Genomic DNA, 7999 nt, shown 5'->3' on the forward strand with positions numbered 1-7999 from the left:
CCTCTGGCTTATAGATTGAAGAGTGGGTTTGGCGTTTTGAGGGAGTGAGAATCAGATAGGGAAGAGAGTGATTTTCAGTGAGTGGGTTTGGGGTTTGTGGTTTTATGGTGGTGTTGGTTGAGGTTCACCATGGAGGAGCATGGAGGCTCTACTCCGTTTAGATCGGTGAGATCGAAGAGGGAAGAGAGTGATATTCAGTGAGGGAAGAGAGTGATTTTCATGGTTGATTGGCCATGGTTGGTTTTGGTTTCTGGAGAAAGCTCCAGATCGGAAAGACAGAGAGGAGAGAGCTCGGCACGGGTGAGATGAAGAAAAGAAAAACTATTTAATAATGGTGCACAGACAGTGTTAGTGACCTTTAGGGACAAAATAGTCTTTACAGACTAAATTGGTCAATTTTGGAATATCTTAGACCTAGTTGGTATTAATCCAATCCTCATTGGTGGATTGTGGAATTTACCCATAAAAAAAGATCAAAGGATATTCTCAATCCTTGAAAATAACTCCCATGAGGATATTCTCACACAAATATTTTTAATCCTTCAATTTTTTTTAAAATTTTTTTTATTCAAGCACCTACACATGAATATATGATGGAAATGCTGACACTTTATCTCGATCTGTAATAAAGAGGACAAGGACAAAGATAGCACATCCAAGAATAAAATTAAATAAATACCGACAAAAGTGTCCAATGATGAACCCCACATGGGTCCCTCCTAAACACTCATCTCCACTCTCTCTTACTCAATATCTCTATCCGTCAAACTCAGAAACCGCCCTCTTATTCATCTCTTCCTCTCTGTGTTTGAAACACAAATTGAAGTTTTAATTCACACTATACATACCATTTCATTGCCATCCAAAGAGATGGGTGGAGAAAGCATTGAAGAAGGAGAGCTATCAACTCCTCTAGTTGCCAAAGAAGAATACCATCAACTATATGGCAGTGGTACTAGTAGTGGTGACCATGCTTGTGCCAACACTACTGGTTGTGATGATGGTGGTGAGAGTCAGAGTGGATCTTCCTCAGCCACAGTGTGGTTGTGCTTAGCACTTTGGTTGCTGTCTCTGGTTCCTATGTTTTTGGCACAACTGTAAGTGAAATTTTACTTCAGCATAGAATGGTCCACACTCTCTTTAGTGCACATGGTCCTTGGTCCAGGGATATTGTCTGCAAAGATTTTGATGTGTTTATGATGAGTGCCAAATTTTGCAAATCTATAGGGAATTCAAATTCTATGAAGAATTATTAATTTCTGAATCTTCACTACAGTTTGAAGAGTCACAATGTTTTCTATGCTACTGGGCCATGATAGAAAATATATTAGTTAAACGCCAAATTATTGTAGGGATTTTACATACAAATGCATCTAAATGATTGAGGTATAGATTTGTCAATGGATTGCAGAGAGTGTTTTTGTAACATTGGAGAGAATAACTGAATGAGACAATAAATGGGATGGGTATCTCTATGTGGGATGCCTAGATGTTTGATATGCTGACTATTGAACTGAAAGTGGTGTATAATTGATTTTGTAGGTGGGATATTCATAACCGGCTCAATCTGGAATCATGGATGACCTGGGTCTTACTGTGGCAGAGGTGGGTGTAAAACTATCTTGAACTGTCTTGCTCTGGAAACATCTTCTGCTATGAATATAACATTTGTATTATTTTAACCATTTTCCATTTCTATATTAATTTCATTGAAATTTTGTATAATTTCAGTATTTCTGCTTCTATTGTCTGGGATTGTGGTGATTTATGACAACAAATCTTCATGTGAAGATACCAATATTTGAGCTCTACTACATGGAAAAAGAAGAAAGGTTGTGTTTGGAAAATCATGTCCGCAAGGCAAGATAACAGACATAGTTCATCACCTAGCCTGTGTTTTTTCTAATCAGAGAATTTGAATAAAGTTCAACTATGATTTAGAGAAATGTTAAATACAATTAAAAGGCATAGAACATTTAGGATTAATGACATTTCAAAGTTTGAATGTAGAGAATATTTTAGTTGGTAGTAAGGACTATATGACTTGGAGATACTGATCTGATCTTCATATAGAAGTCACTGTTTTAGCTTTCAAAATGAAGTGAAATGTTGTATTGTATTGCTTTATTCAAAATTCATTTTGTTGCATTGCTTTGTAAACTATCTTTTCCTTTCCTTGTACATTTTTGTATATGTTTTTCTCAAAATTTTTTGGCTATACTGCAGTACTCACTTTTTGGTTCAATATTGACAATTGGAGCAATGATAGGTGCAATAGTGAGTAGCCAAATAGCAGGTTACATAGGTAGAAGAGGTGTAAGTACTTCACCCTGGAATCATCGCTGGTGGTATTATTAAGGTTCAAACTCCACAGCTCACTAGTTTTTCAATTTGTTGGTTGTTTTGCAAGGTAGACAATGGGCTTTTCAAAGATATTCTGCTTGGTAGGGTGGTTAGCCATAGCATTCTCAAAGGTTTTGAATCCCATCTCTCTGTTTTATGCAGTTCCAAACATTAATGTTAATGTTACATACATGAAAACCCTACATTTTATCTGAAAATATGTTTACACAAGGATAATGGAAAGCATTGAGGCAGCATCATAATTTTGTAGTTGCTCTTACATAAAACTAAAGTTTAGATGATTATACATGATTAGAAACAACTACATCACAAAATTGTTTCAGGAATTAATTTGTAGTAAGTAGATATGTTATCTTAGCTACATAATGTCAAATGTTTGGTGCTTGTTGAAAGGGTGCTTGGTGGCTTGACCTTGGGAGACTGTTGGTAGGTTGTGGGATGGGACTCCTTTCCTATGTGGTAAGTTGTTAGATTGCAATTTGAATGATTTATCTTTCATGTAAACAGTAAAATTAATTGTGTTCCCGATACCAATCAGGTACCTATATATATAGCAGAAATAACACCTAAGAATCTTCGAGGAGGGTTTACAACTGTTCATCAGGTAAGGCAAAAGTCTCATGCATATGGAAACCATGTAAGTCATTGCCTTGTTCACCTACTAATAGCCACTCATACAGTTGATTATTTGTTATGGGGTATCGTTAACATATCTAATTGGAGCTTTTGTGAACTGGCGAACTTTGGCTCTGATTGGTAAGCTTCCCTGCTCTTGTCCTGTATTCTTGTCATTTGAAGGTAGGTTCATAATAAGGCTTCTTCTTCTTTTTCTTTAATTCAAGAACTATACCATGTCCAGTACAACTTCTTGGTCTATTCTTCATTCCAAAATCTCCAAGATGGTTGGTGAGTTATTCAAAATTTTATTAGAAGATTTTTTTGGAAGGTGTTGGGGAGATAACAAATTGGGAAGACTCCAATTGAGGAGTTAATATAACATATCACGACACCACTTAACCCAAAAGCTTGAGGAAATGAGTTTATGTTATATTTAATTACTCACTTTTGTAATTATTATCCAATGTGGAACTTCACTACTTTTAACTAAACAACTTACAACTAACCACACCACTCACACGTAAATATTCTAACAAAAGGTGCTCTTTGGATAATGCATTTGAAAACTAGAAAAAAAAAAAAAAAAAAACGAAGAGTTAAAGTTTTGCTAATCATTGCCTTTTCCTTTATTAGCCAAGTACATGTGATTTGACTAAGATGTCTAAATGCTATAAAGTGGCAAAGTAAATTCAAGCATTGACTGACATGCTCATATGATTTTTTTTTAAGGCAAAAATTGGTCAAAAGAAAGAGTGTGAAGCTGCTCTACAGCACCTTAGGGGGCAGAATGCTGATATCACTCCAAAAGCTACCGAGATTAGAGTAAATTTTGGACTTCAAATGTCAATGAGAATATAACTCTTTGTTTCCTCTTTAACTAGAAAAATTACATACTTCAACATAGTCTTGAATATTTTCCAACAATTTTGCTTAGAAACAAGTATTGACATGGTTTTTGAATCATTTTGTAGAAGTACACAGAAACCCTTCAACGGCTTTTTGAAGCGAGAATTCTTAACTTATTTCAATGGAAATATGTTCATTCACTTATTGTAAGCTTTTGTATCATAATCTTTGTAGCACATTTTTTTTAACTTTTTAGACAGGTTTGATCTATTTGGCTAAAATAAAAGTGGGTTAGGTTGGAGTTGGCCTGATGGTCCTACAACAATTTGGAGGAGTCATTGGAATTGCATTTTATGCAAGTGCTATATTCGTAACAGCTGGTAGAAAAAGGATTGTCTTTTTTCTTTCTCTTATTTTTTTCCCTTATTTAATGCTACTTATAGTTAACAAGAAATGGAAGTTGAATAGAGGAATACTTTGTCAATGACAGGGTTTTTGGGTAGTATTGGGACCATAGCAATGGTCATTGTTCAGGTTCTTAACTATCTTTGCTAAATTCCGACATTTGCTTCTGCTTAATGCTTTTTAAGTGATTTACATGATTTTGTACAGATTCCAATGACGGCATTAGGGGTAATTTTGATGGATAAATCTGGAAGGCGGCCACTACTATTGGTAAGAAGGTTAAGAGATCTTTACTATGTAATGGAGTTGAATGAAAATAATTTTGAATCCAACTATATTCACAGGTTTCTACGGTAGGAACATGCATAGGTTGCTTGCTTGTGGGATTGTCATTCTTCTTGCAGGTATTTTCTACAGAAAAAATATATTTTTCTTGAAAATTAGTTTCATTAGTTTTGTTGAATATTTTTTAATAGAATAAAGATTCAATTATGTAGGATCTTCAAACATGGACCAAGACAACGCCAATTTTAGCACTTGTTGGTGTACTGGTATTGCAATTATCCCAATGACAGTTTTTTTTTTCCTTATAAAACATCCAAAGAAAGAACAACTTTTATCTCCAACTTTCATCATATTATCCATGGTCTTTGAGTACTTTTGAGTGTGGAAATCCTATTAAGTTTAAAAGCTCATAAAATGAATGTTGTTTAATACCATTACCATTGGTTGTATTTAACCAATTAGTAGCAATCTAGAAATAGTTTTTGCTGCTTTGAAAGCATGAGCATTTCAGAAGGTCTTGCATAAAATTGTGGATTTTTATGATCTGATTTTGGTCATCTATTACAACTTTGAATCTATATTCATGGTACAATTGGCTTGAGGGTCACAATTCCAACATTGTACACCAGTTGATGTTAACTTTTGGTTAGAGCCAAATTCTTAGTGGTATAAAGATTGGTTAAGTTGAATTTATCTGTTTGGTTCTGCAATCAGGTGTACACAGGATCGTTCTCATTAGGCATGGGAGGAATTCCTTGGGTTATAATGTCAAAGGTAGATTTACCTTATCATACTTGAAACACCATCTTTTATTATCAAAATAATTGCCATGAAGGCCTATGGTTCGCTGAAATAGAGTTGATTCTGTCTCGGATATTTCCCATAAACATGAAGGGTTTAGCTGGAAGCCTTGTTACATTAATTAGCTGGTTAGGTTCTTGGATTGTATCATTTGCTTTTAACTTTCTAATGGATTGGAGCTTAGTAGGTAATGCCAAGCTAGTCTTATCTCTCAATATTGTTGTTATATTGGATGCAAATAGCAATATGATCACTTTAGCTTTTAATTTATGTTTACCTTTTGTCAGGAACATTCTTCACATTCTCAAGCATATGTGGCTCAACTATTTTGTTTGTAGCAAAGTTGGTACAAGAGACCAAGGGGCGAACACTTGAAGAATTTAAGGTATCATTGAATCCATTTTTAGCAAAAAAATGAATTTTGTATGCCTGTACGATAGCACCAATCCATGTTCGAATAAGCAAAATAATTTCTAAAACATCAACTCCATAAAATTTTGGCACTGAGCGCTAGACTAATTGGTGACTGGTTGTCACAATAAGCAAGGTTTTTTCCAAAAGTCAAGATATCTTTGCAGCTTAGATCATCCAAGAAGTATTTTCTAAAACTGATGTGGGATTGATAACCATAGCTTGAAACTTTGCTTTGTACTTGGAGAGAAACTACCTATTCACCTCCTAATTTAGGGAATGTGAAAGGCAAATCTTGAATTTTTAAACATTTAGAAACCATTTGGCTTGTGGAATCTTTCACTCCTGAAATCATATCCATGGAAATATAGAATTATCAAGTTTGGTTTGTTAGATGCATTCCTATCAAATTCATGAGAATATAATATTTATGTTTCTAGTTAAATCATAATTTTGCGTCAAGAATTTTATAGTTCAATTGACACTAGCTGGTGTTTCCAACAAAAATGTTCAGAGTTTAATGCATATTAAAAGCATAAAAAACATGTAATCTAATACTCGTATTTTCAAAATTTTAATTTTATTAAGTGGTATAGCATTACTTAGAGTTACAATAGGTATTAATAAACTAGAATATAAAGGACTAAGTGATATATTATGCTTATTAGAGGTACCAGATATTAATGGCAACGTTTGACAGGATTAAGTCACAGTAAAGATAACATTCAAGTTTGGAATCATCAATACGTTTGACATGATTAAGTTGCACTAAAGATGACATTCAAGATTGAAATCATCAATATTTTAAAATGATTGAGTAGAATTTATGCAAAGATAAAGAAGTGAAAGTTTCACAAGATATAGCATTCTAAGTTTTGAATAATCAATTTTTTAAAATGATTGAGTAGAATCAAAGTAAAGATAAAGAAGTTCATTTTTTTAAAGTATTTTTGTCTTTATTTTTATTTTTTATTTTTTCAATCTTCTTTCTTTTTCTCTTTTACGTCAATCTAATGTTTGTGTTTTTCTTTTTTGACCTCAATGTTTATGTTTTTCAAAGACAAAGAAAATGGAAAGAGGAAACACACACAAAAAGGAAAAAAATCTGTTACACTTTAGCGTTGTACTAGAACCCAAGTTACATATTTATTACAGTTACTAATCTACTTATCTAAAAGAAATCAATTATACATTAATTAATATAAAAGATAACAAAATAAATTCAATTAGTTAAGTCGTATGAATAAAGCTAGGCACACAATATATTCACAATAGGTGGTAAACTGTTAATAGTTGGTAAATAAATGATGTCTTTGATGGTCCAGATTAGAACCACTAACAGATTGTCATCTATGTTTTAATATAGTTACACATATAATTAATAAAATATAATACAATATATGATGCTTCTTTTGGGTGTTGAATATATGACATAATTAGGATTGATTTATCATCATCAAATTACTATCTTATCACCAAAAGGTGTGCATCTCAACTAGCACATCTTGATGTTTTTAAAGAATATATCTAATGAACAAAAAGATAGAGTTTCATGCATGCGTGTATAATCTAAATACAGATGCATAAAGAAATATAATAAATGAATGAGAAATAAATTGATTGTATGGACATGTTTACAAAAAAAAAAAAAAAAAAAGAAAGAGGAAATGTTAGTATGAAGTCTAGATATGATAATAATAATAATAATAAATGATTAGAGAATATGAGAAAAATAAGTATAAACATCTAAACAAATAAGCATCAAATTCCTTGCCCAATTTCTTCTTGTGTTCTTTCTTTTGTGTTGGAGGGTGTTTTTATGTGCCCAAAGCATAATAAGCCTATAAATAGAAGAAGTTATGAATGACCTCCACATGAACATATATTTGTCAAAATTGATATTGATACTAATTTGGAAGCTTTCCTAGGTGCGTTTTAAAGTCAATATTGGATTATTCTTACAATAGGTAATGATGGTTGTTTTTGCAAATTTATTTATATGCATGTGTGTTTTTCTATTACTTTTCATAAATAATATGTTGGTTTGATTGCTTAAATTTTGTTGTATAGATGTTAAATAAAGTATAATTTTGGCTTATTTAGTACTTGAATTAACATTATATTTTGTGAGACATATATCCTTGCTAAATGGGTTGGGTTCATGCTACATTTGACTTTGCTTTCATAAAAATTACATCAATTAGTTACTTTTTTTAAATTCCTATTTTCTTGAATTCACATTCTTATTAAATATCTATTATAGGTTAAT

The 7999-nt window shown here is 32.5% G+C and overlaps 1 pseudogene; it reads left to right on the forward strand.

The window, feature by feature from the left end:
• The first annotated feature begins 869 nt into the window (after positions 1 to 869).
• On the forward strand, positions 870 to 5737 carry LOC142629688 (sugar transporter ERD6-like 5; annotated as a pseudogene).
• Positions 5738 to 7999: the final 2262 nt, after the last annotated feature.

The sequence above is a fragment of the Castanea sativa genome, chromosome 3 (assembly GCF_040712315.1).
Source record: "Castanea sativa cultivar Marrone di Chiusa Pesio chromosome 3, ASM4071231v1".
In the NCBI taxonomy this organism is placed as follows: domain Eukaryota; kingdom Viridiplantae; phylum Streptophyta; class Magnoliopsida; order Fagales; family Fagaceae; genus Castanea; species Castanea sativa.